Source organism: Odocoileus virginianus, unplaced genomic scaffold (genome assembly GCF_023699985.2).
Source record: "Odocoileus virginianus isolate 20LAN1187 ecotype Illinois unplaced genomic scaffold, Ovbor_1.2 Unplaced_Scaffold_1, whole genome shotgun sequence".
NCBI lineage: Eukaryota > Metazoa > Chordata > Mammalia > Artiodactyla > Cervidae > Odocoileus > Odocoileus virginianus.
Window position 1 is genome coordinate 317,270 of NW_027224263.1, and position 14,847 is coordinate 332,116.

The 14,847-nt window shown below is 42.0% G+C and overlaps 1 protein-coding gene across 2 annotated transcripts in view; it reads left to right on the forward strand.

Moving 5' to 3' along the window:
* The first annotated feature begins 8,321 nt into the window (after window positions 1-8,321).
* The window catches only part of CLDN2 (claudin 2), a 36,109-nt gene continuing 29,583 nt past the window's right edge, over window positions 8,322-14,847 (forward strand). The window contains exon 1 of one of the 2 annotated variants that reach the window (XM_070462190.1): window positions 8,322-8,416. The gene's annotated coding sequence lies outside the window, so the exon portion shown is untranslated. The remainder of the gene's footprint in view (window positions 8,417-14,847) is intronic. The other variant, XM_070462191.1, reaches the window with a different exon arrangement.

Here is a 14,847-nt window from a genome sequence, read left to right on the forward strand (position 1 = left end):
TACTTGCTTGGTAATATGGAGACATTATTTGCCATTTTCGTTGTGTTGACATTTGCACTGATGGAACAAAAGCAATAGTGTGTCAAAGTACCTAAGCATGGATCAAGGCAGTGGCACTAAACTGCATTCATGTTTTTCATCATCAATATATTCCTGGTAAAAGAAATGTGAGTTTCACTTAAGAATGTTCTGGGGAAAAAAAAATAAAAGAATGTTCTGGGGGACTTCCCTGGCAGTCCAGTGGTTAAGACTCTGCCTTCCAATGCAGGGGTGTGAGTTTGATCCCAGGATAGGGACCTAAGATCCTGAATGCCACAAGGTCTGATCAAAAAGGTTAAAAAAAAAAGCTTTGATTGAACAGTGAAATTTCAGTTTAATATAATAAATCTCAACCCTTTGAGTATATTTTGTTTTTAACAGTTTGCATGACAAATAGGAAGGATATCTAAGACACTTCTACCTTGTATTGTAGTATGATGTTGGCTTGAGGAAAAGCACTTGTTTGATTGAATTGTAAGCTAAACTAGCCAGTTTTTCATGGAACATTTTTTTTTTTAACTTGAAAGAACAATTGACACAAAAACTATGGTTATTTAGACTTCAGTATTTGGCCAACATTTTGTTGAAAATGAATCAAGTGATCCTGTCATCTCAAGGGAAATATCTGTTGTCAATGATAAACTCTAATCTTTCAAGTAAGAAGTCAAATTTTGGAAAACCTGTAACTGTTACTGTAAGCTTGATAATTTCTCAATACCATAAAGACATTTTTGATAAGATTAATAGTTATATTAATGAATGTGAGTGTTTATATTATATAATCATAAAATGAGTCAACAATTGGAAGATCTGTATAACTGGGTGAGTCATTTTCCAAATGACTAATGTATGATGTTACAAAATCATGGATAATAGATCCATTCAAAGTGCAAGCTAGACCAATGGATTTTAATGTAACAGAGTACAAAAGGTTCATTGATATGGTTTCAGATTCAACATTGCCAATAAACGTTAAGAAATTACCACTTGTGCAGTTTAGGTGTAGCATCAAAGAAGAATATTCACAGTGTATTAGTTTTATATTGCTGCCATAACAAGATACCACAAACTTAACAACTTAATATGATAACCATTTATTATTTCACACTTCTGTAGGTCAGAAATCCAGGGGGTTTCACCTGAGTTCTCTGCTTAGCCAAGTTGTCAGCTGGGCTGGATTGTTACCTAGAAGCTCTCAGGGGAAATTTTCTGCTTCCAAGCTCACTCAGAACATTAGAAAAGCTTAGTTCCTTCAGGTTGTAGGTTTGAGGTCCTTGTTGCCTTGCTGGCTTGTCATCTAAAAGCCACTCTGTGCTCCCAGAGGCTGCCCACATTTCCTCTCATGTGGCCCCTTCCATGTTCAAACCATCAATGGCATGTTGTCATGCTTCCAATCTCTCTTCCTTCTCTGCCCCTAGCCAGAGAAAGCAATCTGCTTTTAAAGGATTCATATGATTAGATTAGTCCCACTGAGACTCTCTCTTTGCCAAATAACTAACATAACCATGGGAGTGATAAACATCGTTAACACCCACTCTCAAAGGAGAGGATATTTATTCACAGGTGAGGGTCATTTTGGGGACCATTCTTAGAATTCTACCTAAAAACTATTAAATAACTCCCTTCTCTAACTACAGATCTTTGTGAGGCTATATTCTCCTCATATACTTTAACCAAAACAACATATTGCAACAGACTGAATGCAGAAGCAGGTATGAGAATCCAGCTGTTTTTTATACCATCGGATATTAAAGAGATTTGTAAAAATGTAGTACAATGCCAGTTTTCTTGCTAATATTTTTTGTTTTGGAAAATAGTAATTTTTCATTAAATGAGTTCAGTTTAGTCACTCAGTCGTGTCCAACTCTTTGACCCCATGGACTGCAGCACACCAGGCCTCTCTGTCCATCACCAACTCCCAGAGTTTACTCAAACTCATGTCCACTGAGTCGATGATGCCATCCAATCATCTCATCCTCTGTCATCCCCTTCTCCTCCTGCCTTCAATCTTTCCCAGCATCAGGGTTTTTTCCAATGAGTCGGCTCTTTGCATCAGGTGGCCAAAGTACTGGAGTTTCAGCTTCAACATCAGTCCTTCCAATGAATATTCAGGACTGATCTCCTTTAGGATGGACTGGTTGGATCTCCTTGCAGTCCAAGGGACTCTCAAGAGTCTTCTCCAACACCACAGTTCAAAAGCATCAATTCTTTGGCGCTCAGCTTTCTTTATAGTCCAACTCTCACATCCATACATGACTACTGGAAAAACCACAGCTTTGACTAGACGGACCTTTGTTAGCAAAGTAATGTCTCTGCTTTTTAATATGCTGTCTAGGTTGGTCATAACTTTTCTTCCAAGGAGTAAGTGTCTTTTAATTTCATGGCTGCAATCATCATCTGCAGTGATTTTGGAGCCCCCCAAAATAAAGTCTCTCACTGTTTCCATTGTTTCTCCATCTATTTGCCATGAAGTGATGGGGCCGGATGCCATGATCTTAGTTTTCTGAATACTGAGTTTGAAGCCAACTTTTTCACTCTCCTCTTTCACTTTCATCAAGAGGCTCTTTCATTCTTCTTCACTTTCTGCCATAAGGGTGGTGTCATCTGCATATCTGAGGTTATTGATATTTCTCCCGGCAATCTTGATTCCAGCTTGTGCTTCATCCAGCCCAGCGTTTCTCATGATGTACTCTGCATATAAGTTAAATAAGCAGGGTGACAATACACAGCCTTGACGTACTCCTTTCCGATTTATTAAATATATGTTAACATGCAACTTTTTTTTCAAACTTTTAACTTTTTATTTTGTATTGGGGTATAGCTGATTAACAATGTTGTGGTAGTTTCAGGTGAACAGCAAAGGGACTCAGCCATACATATACATGTATCCATTCTCCCTCAAACTCCCCTCCCATTTAGGCTGGGATGTAACATGGAATCTTTAATAGTTTTTTTTAAATAGTTTTTTAGCTAGTACTTTTTATTTATTTATTGTTAAATTGACATACATGTCATTCTATATCGTGTGACCAAATGTGAAAAGATACTTAAAATTCATTCTTTTGGGTGTACAGTTCCATGAATTGTAGACTTATACAACAATCTTTACAGTTACAACATCCAAAACAATTCCCTGTGCCACATCATTGCAGTCAACCGCTGTCCCTACTCCCAGTCCCAGGCAACCACTAATCTGTTCTGCATTCCAGTAGCCTTGTCATTTGAAGAATATCATATAAATGGAATCACACAGTAAGAGGCCTTTTGAATCTGGCTTCTTTCACTCAGCATAATACATATGAACTTCATGCATGTGGTTGCCTGTATCCGTGTTATTAATACATCCTTTTTATTGCTGAGTAGTATTCCGTTATGGACTTCCCAGGTGGCACAATGGTAAAGAATCTGCCTGCCAATGCAGGAGATGCAGGAGATGCAGGTTCAATCCCTGGGTTGGGAAGATCCCCTGGAGGAGGAAATGGCAACCCTCTCCAGTATTCTTGCCTGGAAAATTCCATGGACAGAGGAGCCTGGCATGCTACAGTTGGAGGGGGGCAGTCACAAAGAATCAGACTCGACTAAGAATACAGACACATACGCAGAGTATTCCATTGTACAGATGTGCCATAGTTTATTTATCCATTCAGTAGCTGAAAGACATTGAGTTGTTTCCTAAATAGTTTTTAAAAGTTTAAAGTGGTCTTATATGTGGAATTTAAAAAGAAATGATGCAAAGGAATTTACTTACAAAACATAAATGGATTGTCTAAGGAGAACAGACTTATGGTTGCCAGAGGGAAGGATGGGGGAAGGGATAGTTAGGGAGTTTGGGATGGATATGTGTGTATGTGCTTAGTTGCCCAGTCATGTCCACCTGTTTGTGATACCATGGACTATAACCTGCCAGGTTCCTCTGTCCATGGGATTCTCTAAGCAAGAATACTGGAGTGGGTTGCCATTTCCTTCTCCAGAGATCTTCCTGACCCAGGAATCGAACCTGGGTCTCCTGCATTGCAGGCAGATCCCTGGGTCGGGAAGATCCCCTGGAGAAGGGAATGGCTACCCACTCCAGTATTCTTGCCTGGAGAATCCCCATGGACAGAGGAGCCTGGCAGGCTACAGTTCACGGGATCACAAAGAGTCAGACACGACTAAAGTGACTTAGCACACACACATGCACATCAGTATATAAGGGTCTGGATTTCAGAGGGGATAGTGTTGGAAGGATTTAAAGATCAGATGCAACGGGGTGTGGAGGGTCAGAGAGAGAGAAAAGATTGAGATTAACTCTGAGGTTTCTGGCTTAAACAGCTAGCTTTTTCAAAAGGAAAAAAAACTGAGGGAGGATTGGTTTTAGTTCAAAGGCAATCCAGGATACAATTTTGAACATGCTGATTTTGAGATGCTTTTGAGGTATTTAAATGGAGATCTTTCCAGGTGGCACGGGCTTCCCAGTTGGCGTTAGTGGTAAAGAACCCACATGCCAATGCAGGAGATACAAGAGACCTGGGTTTGATCCCTGGGTGGGGAAGATACCCTGGAGAAGAGAATGGCTACCCACTTCAGTATTCTTGCCTGGAGAATCCCCATGGACTGAGGAGCCTGGCAGGCTACAGTTCATAGATTGCAGAGTCAGACACTACTGAAGCAACTTAGCACACACACACAGATGCACATCAGTATATAGGGGTCTGGATTTCAGAGAAGTCTGGGCTGAAAGTGATGATTGGAAGTCATGAGACTATAGAGGGTCATTGAAACCATAAGAGATAAATGAGACTTCCAAGAGTGGAGATGCAGAGTGAGAGGAGAAGAAGTCCTAGGTCAGGCTCCTAAGAAACACATATAAAAGGGAGGAGGAATCAATGAAGAAGTAGCCAGAGAGATAGGAGGAGTATCAGGGGAAAGTTATATTACAGAGGCCAGAGGAAGAAAATATTTCAAGAAGGGCAAAGTTATTGGGGACATTGAATTCTGCATGGAAGTCAATAAGTTAAGAATTGAGATGTGGCCTTTGGATTTGATGACTTTAGGGGTCATTCATGAACTTGATGAGAATTTCTTGGTTTGGCATGTGTCTGACCCTCTCTGCCATCAGCCCTGATTCCTCCCATGGTCTTTTCATGCCTCCCCTCTTTGTCCCTAGAACCTCTTTTTTTTTTTAAGTATTTATTTATTTGGCTGGGTCTTAGTTGCGGCATGTGGGATCTTAGTTCCCTGACAAGAGATTGAGCCCGAGTCCCCTGCACTGGAAGGTGGATTGTTAAGCATTTGGCTACCAGGGAAGTCCCCCTAGAATCTTTTTTTATTTCTCCTTGTTGTTCAGCTGCTAAATTGTGTCTGATTATTTGTGATCCCATGGATTGGAGCACGCCAGTCTTCTCTATCTTTCGCTGTCTACCAGAGTTTGCTTAAACTCATGTCCATTGAATCCAACCATGTCATCCTCAGCCACCCACTTCTCCTGCCTTCAATCTTTCCCAGCAACAGGGTCTTTTCCAGTGAGTCAGCTCTTTGCCTCACATGGCCCAAGTAGTAGAGCTTCAGTTTCAGCACCAGTCCTTCCAATGAATATTCAGGACTGACTTCCTTTAGGATTGACTGGTTTGATCTTCTTGCTATCCAAGGGACTCTCAAGAGTCTTTTCCAACACCACAGTTCGAAAGCATCAATTCTTTGGCACTCAGCCTTCTGTATGGTCCAACTCTCACATCCATACATGACTACTGGAAAAACCATAGCTTTAACTAGATAGACCTTTGTTGTTAAAGTGATGTGCCTACTTTTTAATACGCTGTCTAGGTTTGTCATTGTTTTTCTCCTTCTAGACTCCTCTTTTTATAGCACCATCTCCTCCCTCTCCCTCAAGACCTCACTTTATACAGATATCTCTTAGATTTTCTTTCTCAAAGTCCCCACTCCTGCCTCTTCTCCTGCTCTCTTCCCTAAGCCATCTCTTCCCAGAACTAATTTTCCTCCCTTTATTCTCTCACCACGGACTCCTCTCCTTCAACAGATACTGCTTTTCTCAGACTGCTCTTCTTTTTCCTTTCAGACTCATCTCCTGTTCCCTTACTATCTAGGCTCCCTGGATCTCAGCAGGTGTCCTAGCAGATATAGCCTCCTAGCCTTAACACTGACAAATCAGAGCATGGCACGATTCCATCAGGATCTGACAGTGCTGACCTGGAGGAAATGCAGCATTAGAACTTAGTCCTTGAGTGGTTGCCAATCTGCTAACCACATCCTGCCCTCATCCGCCCTGGCACTTGCCCCTGAGGTTCTGCCTTTTCCTCTCCTCTGTTGCATAGAATCGCTGTGAGCTGATAAGGTGCCCTTCTACTACAAATTCTATCGTGATTCAACCAGCATTTTCTACATATCAAAATGTCTTCCTCTACGTAAGCTTCTCAAGCAGACTTAAGAAGTCAGCAGGAGAAAGATAAGAAGACTTGCCCCAGGTCACACAGCTGGGTAGAGGATTAGAATGTTCTCCCTCCTACCGCTTTGGTCTTGCTTGCTTTCATGCCCACAGGCCTCCTCAGGCCTGTGCTCAGGCATGGCTGCCCTTTTAGCTTGACCCAGCCTGCCATGGGGTAGCCCCCTGGAGATACCCTGGCTTAGGAACATTGTCTGGGGGTCAGTACCACATCTGCACCTGGAAGACAGTTATAGGCCACCTTTGGAAGAAAGATGGTTTCTGATTTGCTTTGTTGAATTCACACTAGGCAGCAAATCTCTTTGCTTTGATATTGCTTCCAAAATGGAGTTGAGAGTGATGATTAAGAGTCAGGCTCCAGGGTGGACTCTTAATGCCCAATACTGCTCTGCAGTAGCTCAGTCAGATGATGTACATGAAACCCTGAGCACAGTGCCTGACACCTTGAAAGTGTTCAGTGAATAGTGGCCATTGGCCTTATCATTTTTACTGAGGAATTCTTGGTAGGGAGTCAGTGTGATGCACTGGCAAGTTTACTGAACCAGACATAGAGAGCCCTAGATTCCAGGTCTAACTATTACTGCTCAGCTTGAGTTGCTGGGTGAGTCATTCATTTCATCTCAGTGGGCCCAGGTTTTCTTCTCTGGAAATATTAATAGCTGCCCTACTTCTGTAATATGCTATATAAGCCTTTAAAGCATTCATAATCTTTGACCTAGCAATTCTATTCCTAGGAAATTGTTAGTATTACATGTAAAGATGCTAGGTTATAATAGTAAAAAAAGGAAATTAAAAAATGTCTAATAGTTAATGGTTTAATTATATTCCTATATGATAGAGTGTAGCATATCCATAAGAGAATGATGCAGGTCTGATTTTCAGTTGACATGAAAATAGGGCCATGTCAATGGATCTTGTCAATGTCATATTATTGTATTATTTAGAAATGATAGCAGATTACAGAATTGTAGAGAATAAAGTGATTCAGTTGTGTAAAAAAATTATTTTGATGTCTTTTATAGTATACCAAAGTGTTATCAGTGATTAAAACTATGTTTATTGCTTGTGGTATTACAGAGACCTTTATTTTTCTCTTTATACTTTTTAAAATTCTTTGCAATCACATCTAGCATGTTTCTAATCAGAAAAAAATAATAGGAAAGCTTTTCATTTTCCATTTGGAGAGGAAACCCATGGCTGTACTCCACTCCACAGAACTTTGGAGAGACTGAAGTAACATAGAGTGTGGTACAAAGGGGAAGCCCACCATGATCATGGCCGCCTCACTCCCACCTTGTAGGGACCAGGACCTCCTCTTTGAAGTCACCAGAGTCTGACCCTGCAGTTCACATGTCTGCCCTTGGAGTCAGTTTTAGGAGTGGGGTAGGGATGGGGTTTGCTGGAGAAGAAGCTGGGTGGACGAGTCTGTGGGGTTGTGGGCAGTGCAGGGTTGCTGAGGTACTAGCTTACCAGGGCCATGTTTATGAGGCTTACTTCCTGCTGGCCCTCAGGGCCACTAGCCAGGAACACCTAATGGGGGTTAGCAGAGCCCCCTCCTCTCCCCATCCCAAAGCTGAAATGTTCCAAATTCCTTCTTGGGCCAAACCCCTCTCCCCCCAAGATCTTTCCTGGGCTTACAGAGGTCACCACACAAAAGCCCAGCTGGAGTTTTTGACAGGAAAAACACAAAACTCACCGAAGTTTTTTTTTAAGTACCTCAATCTTTCACAGCCTCCAGGGGTTTAATTCTGATCTGTAATAAGTCTCTGACTCAAGGTTGAGATTTGCAGATGGATTTTGCAAAGCTGCAGCTAACAATTAGAAATCCTTTATCATCTCAGCCTGGGGCCCCTTGCACCTTCCTTCCCTCCCTCAGGATCCCTTCCTTCCTCTCCAGGGCTATACATCTCTTCCAAGGCTCTGCAAAAGAACTGCTTCGTAAGTGTCTCAATTCTGATTTATTTGCTACCTTTTAAATTTCTAGTTGTTAGCAGTTTGGCCTATGGTGAAGCCAGGATGGGCCACTTTGGGTTTCTGATGGGAGGGCATGGGAGGGAAAATTCAGGAGGCACCTGGACTTGTAGTATTTGTTTCCTCAAGGCTACCACAAAGTTTCCAGTCTTTGAAACTGCGGGGCCAGAAGAAGCACTCTCCAAGTCAGATGATAATTTCTGGATGGAGTTTTTGAGGGCAAAAGGACTGAGATCAAGGGGTGGGAGTAAAGGAGGTACAGTTTACCCTTCTGCTTAACTGTGGGTATGAGGCACTGAAGAGGACTGGAAGGGTGCTTCCTCATGACCAGTTCCAGTGCCTTTCTTGCCATGAAGGCTCATGGAGTAGGCAGAAGATGGATTTCTGAGTGAAGTCCTAAAGTCTCCTCTTTAAGCCCTTAAATAACTCTCTCCCACTGGTCTCCAAGTGTCTCATTAGAAAGTCCTTCTTTGAAGAAAATCCTGTTATTTGCGACAACAACATGGATGGATCTTGAGGGCATTATGCTAAGTGAAATAAGTCAGACAAAGACAAATACTGTATGATCTCACTTAATGTGGAATCTAAAACATGAAAACAAAAAGTGAGCACATAGATACAGAGAACAGATGGATGGTTATCAGAAGTTGGGGTGGGGATGGGTGGGTGAAATGGGTGAAGTGGGTCAAAAGGTACAAGCTTCCAGTTATAAGATTAATAAATCCTGGGGATGTAACATACAGCATGGTGAACTATAGTTAATACCGTGCTCTAGATTTGAAAGTTGCTAAGAGAGAAGATGATAGAAGCTCTCATCAGAAGAAAAAGAAGAAAAAAAAAAGAAGAAAAAGAAAAAAAAAGTGTGTAACTCTGTGATGGATGGTAACCAACCTTATTGTGGCCATCAGTTTGCAATATATGAATATATCAAATGATTATGCTGTACACCTAGAATGAATAACTAATGACACTTTTGTGACCCCATGTACTGTAGCTCACCAGGCTGCTCTGTCCATGGGATTTCCCAGGCAAGAATACTGGAGTGGGTTGCCATGCCCTCCTTCAGGGGATCTTCTCGACCCATTATATCTCAATAAAAATGAAATTTCTTTTTTGGACTGAGACGTTATTCTCTCCAAGTGGCCTCTTTAAAAAATGGAACTGGAAACATTAACAGCACTTACAGCTGGGGAGGTTGTAGGTGATCTCTGTTTTTTAAAATTCTGTCTTTCTGTGTTTTCCAGCATTTTAACATGAGAGTGCTTTACTTTGATGATCAGTACAAAAAGCAACTTCTTTTTTTTTGTATACAAAGTATAACTTTACTTTTATGAAACAAACAAACAAAAACTTGTATCTGAATATATATGTCACTGAGGGCACACACAGAGTGGTGTATCCACGTGCAGAGAGAGTTGTAAAGGAATATCATGCTTCAAACATTGTTTTTCTCCTGACACTTTTCATTTACTTTCCCACAATTCTGTATACTGTAGTATTTTGTTGTTGCTGTTGAGTTGCTAAGTCGTGTCTGACTTTTTGCGACTCCATGGGCTGTAGCCCGCCAGATTCCTCTGTCCATGGGATTTCTCAGACAAGAATATTGGAGTGGGTTGCCATTTCCTTCCCCAGGGGCAACTTCTCTTTAAAGCAATTAGAAAATCCCTCCATCCAGTTGTAGTTCGCTGTGAACTGCTCCAAGGACAAGCTTTCCAGAAAATCGGGCTTCAAAAGAATGGCTTTGCCACCTACCAGAATGCTTGGGAGCTAGGGGTGAGGTGTGGAGTGGAAAAAGTGTCTCAGATTTCTGGGAGGGACTGTGAGATCAAGGGCTGGAGAAATGAGACTGGCTGACAGAAGAGAGCTGTGGTGGCCTCCATCTCCTCCATATCCTTCCTTGCACCTGTGGATTCCACCTATCCCACAGAGTCTCATGAAAGTACCCTCAAAGAAAGGGTACCACTCACAAGACTCTTAGAGCAAGAAGTGGGGAATGGCAGGGCAAGGACCTAGGCAAGAAAGGGTTAATTCAGAAGCTGCTGTCCGTCTTGACTCTCTTAATCCTCTCCTGCAGTTCCAGTCCCTCCCCTAAGGAAGATTAAGTAAGAATCCTAAATGAAGCCTTCTTGCGCAGCCCCTGGACAATGAAGTGTGTTGGCCTCATGCCCAGAAGACAAGTTCAGCTGGCCAGACCCAGAGTTCTCTGTCCCTCCAAAGCCACCAGGGCTTGGCTTCTAGGAGGACCCTTCAGAGAGAGGAGCTGCGTTCAAGGGACAGCTGTTCAGTTTTCTAGTTTTCTGTTCAGTTCGGTTTTCTGCTTCTAGTGACAGCTGTTCAGCTTTCTCTGTTTGTCCAAGTGGCTTCCTGTCCCCATGGCCTTAGTTGAGACTCAAAACTTCTCACCAAACTAGGGCCTGGAGAAGTGAGGGAACTTCCTCAACAGGTTCCCGGCAGAACCGAGAGAAGTTAGTCTTGATTTTCAGGCTAGGACTGGTTCTCTAAACCCTCTACTGCTTATCACACAAACCAGAGCAGAATCTAGATTGGTTCACTGTTCAACCACTTGCTATTTTGTCCACCCCATGCCTTCCTGAGCCTGGCTAAAAATTGACCCCATCGGGCCATTTCTCCCAGTTGAATAAGCTCCAACAACTTGCTCTTCCTCCTGATCAGCTCTGCCATATCAGATTCTTTAGAGATTCCAAGCCTCAGTGATGGCATTTAAAAAATTCTTCTTGCTTTTTCCTTGCTGCTTTTACTATTTATTCTTTGTGTTCAATTTTTGTTAGTCTGATTAATAAGTGTCTTGGCATATTTCTTCTTGGATTTATACTGTATGGGACTCTGGGCTTCCTGGACTTGGATGGCTATTCCCTTCCCCATTTTAGGGAAGTTTTTGACTATTATCTCCTAAATATTTTCTCATGTCCTTTCTTTTTGTCTTCTTCTGGGACAACTATGATTTGAATGTTGGAGAAAAGGAGACACAGACATTTTGGACACAGTTGGTGATGGAAAGGGTGGGATGATTTGAGAGAATAGCATTGAAACATATACATTACTGTATGTAAAACAGATAGCCAGTGGTAGTTCGATATATGACACAGGGAACCCCAAGCCAGAGATCTGTGACAACCTAGAGGGGTGGAATGAGGAGGGAGGGAGGATTCAAGAGGGAGGGAACATATGTATACCTATGGCCAATTCATGTTGATGTATGGCAGAAACCAACACAATATTGCAAAGTAATTATTCTATAATTAAAATACATATATAAATTCTGCCTACTCTTTCCCCAAACCACTTCCCACTTACTTCTACTGAGTCAGGACTGGCTCTGGGGAGGGGCTGTCCTCTTGGGGACACTGTTGACTTTCATAGGAAACTTAAACCAGGCTCTTCTGCCACCATCCCAGGAAAGCTGAAGCAGTAGCTGCTCCTCTGGGAGGCAGGAAGTCTTCTCCCCATGAATCCTCAAGATAGCTCACCAATCCCAACCGAAAGCTCAGATATGGATAGGAAGTACAAAGGGGAAAGTGTTAAAGCCAACTTGGGGGGAAGAGTGGTACAAGGAAGGTTTCAAGGAGAGGATGAGTCCTGAAGATAACTAGAAATTACCCAGGCAAACGTTGGGTGGTTGAATAGCATGCTTAAGGGTTTGGAGACACATAGAAAGGCAACTTCAGAGAAGTACACATATATGTTCAGGTAGCATTAGATTGTGTGTGTGTGTGTGTGTGCGCGCGCACATGCGTGCACATGCACACAGAAACATAAAGCATGAAGTTGTAGGTTATTGGTGAGAGATGAACCAGGGATGAAGAGCAGGAGTCAGACATTGGAGGGGTTTCCTGGCTTCCTGGGCTAGAGAGTTTTAACTTCATCATGAAAGCAACGAAGAAGTCCTGAAGTTTTTTAAGTGTGGCCAAGAGATGGGGTGATACTAATTGTTTGATTTCCATTTCAGAAAGAGCCTTAGCTACTGGATAGATAATTGATCACAGGGACAGGGCAGAAGTGGAATTAGAGGGACCAATTTGAGATCCCTGTGAGGTTTGCAACTGGACAAGAGATAATATCAGGTTTAAACTAAAGTCTAGCTAGTGCAGATGGAACAAAGTGGATGCATTTAGGATATATTTTGAGGATAGATCTCATAGGACTTCACAACTGCTTATATGTCAAGAAGAGGTGAGGAACCAAGGATGACTGACTTGGGTTGCTGAATGAATGATAGTCTCACTGAGCTAGGGAACACTGTGTGAAGAATAGTTTGGCAGTGGAAAGAGAATAGTGAATATGATTTCAACTTTGCAAAATGTTGAGTCTGAGGTGCCATTAAAACATCCAGATGGGGTCATTCCAAATGACGTTGCATATAAAAATCTTGAGTTCAAGAGAGAGAGAGAGATCTGTGCCAGATATATGGATTTAGGAGTCACTGGCATAGAGATGGAGTGGATGATGTCACTCATGGAGAATGTAAAGAAAAAGAAGTCTATCTGAAACCCTGGGGGTGGAGGAATAGTCAGATTTATAGAGTGGGTAGAAGAGGAGGAAGTTGTAAAGGAGACCTAGGAGAATCATTTTGAGGAGCAAGGAAAACTGGGAGTGATGCTACAGAAAACAAATGAGTAGATAATTTTATGAAGGAGGAGGACAAGGTGAGATGACAGAGATATGAGGGATTTGGGGACAAGTTTGGTAACCTTGGTGAGAACATTTTCAGTGGAGGACTAATGGCAGAGGCCAGCCTTCAAAAGTTGAGCAGTGAGTGGGAGGGGGAAGAAGTAGAGACACCGGTATTAAATGGCTTATTTAAGAATTCTGGCTGCAAAGAAAATGATGAGGAGAAGGTAATAGCTGTGTAGGAAAGAGGTAGGGTATAAAGCTCAGAAAGTGGTATTTGAAGTGGTCACCAGGAGATGTTCACCAGGGACAAGTAGAAGGACTTCCAAACAGCTCTAAAGATACCACTGAAATACAGAATCATGATCAGATAAAATTATGCCCATTTTAGCAATAAGAAAACCAATGGCTGAAAAAGAGTTACTTGCACAGCATCTCTGCTGAGAAGGTGACAGAGCCAAGATTAAAGTAGATTTCCCTCTGCACCTCCCATTGAATGTTTTCTGGCCCCTGCTCTGCAGTGCTTTGCATCCACATTGGCATCGTCATATCCATCACTGATGAATAGTATTGATTATCAACCATGGGTCCAATGCTGCAGAGGCACAATAGAGGTTTCATATATGGTTTAGAATTTGGTTTGAGGAGACAAGATAGTCAACAAATGCATGTACTTATAAAATGGTGACGAGAAATCTCTTCAAGAAAATTGGAGATATCGAGGGAACATTTCATGCAAGGAAGGGCACAGTAAAGGACAGACAAGAAAGGACCTAATGAAAGCAGAAGAGATTAAGAAGAGGTGGCAAGAATACACAGAAGAACTATACAAAAAAGGTCTTAATGACCCAGATAACCATGATGGTGTGGTCACTCACCTAGAGCCAGACATCCTGGAGTATGAAGTCAAGTGGGCCTTAGGAAGCATTACTATGAACAAAGCTAGTGGAGGTGATGGAATTCCAGCTGAGCTATTTCAAATCCTAAAAGATGATGCTGTGAAAGTGTTGCACTCAATATGTCAGCAAATTTGGAAAACTCAGCAGTGGCCACAGGACTGGAAAAGGTCAGTTTTTATTCCAATCCCAAAGAAGGGCAATGCCAAAGAATGTTCAAAACTACTGTACAATTGCACTCATTTCACATGCTAGCAAGGTTATGCTCAAAATCCTTCAAACTAGGCTTCAACAGTATGTGAACTGAGAAGTACAACCTGGGTTTAGAAAAGACAGAGGAATCAGAGATCAAACTGCCAATATTCACTGGATCATAGAGAAAGCAAGGGAATTCCAGAAAAACATCTACTTCTGCTTCATTGACTACACTAAAACCTTTGACTGTGTGGATCACAACAAACTGTGGAAAATTCTTCAAGAGATGGGAATACCAGACCACCTTACCTGCCTCCTGAGAAACCTGTATGCAGGTCAAGAAGCAACAGTTAGAACCAGACATGGAACAACAGATTGGTTCAAAATTGGGAAAGGAGTATGACAAGGCTGTATATTGTCACCCTGCTTATTTAACTTATATGCAGAGTACATCATGTGAAATGCCAGGCTGGATGAATCACAAGCTGGAATCAAGATTGCCAGGAGAAATATCAACAACCTCAGATATGCAGATGATACCACTCTAATGGCAGAAAGTGAAGAGGAACTAAAGAGCTTCTTGATGAGGGTGAAAGAGGAGAATGAAAAGCTGGCTTAAAATTCAACATTCAAAAAACTAAGATCATGGCATCTGGTCCCATCACTTCATGGCAAATG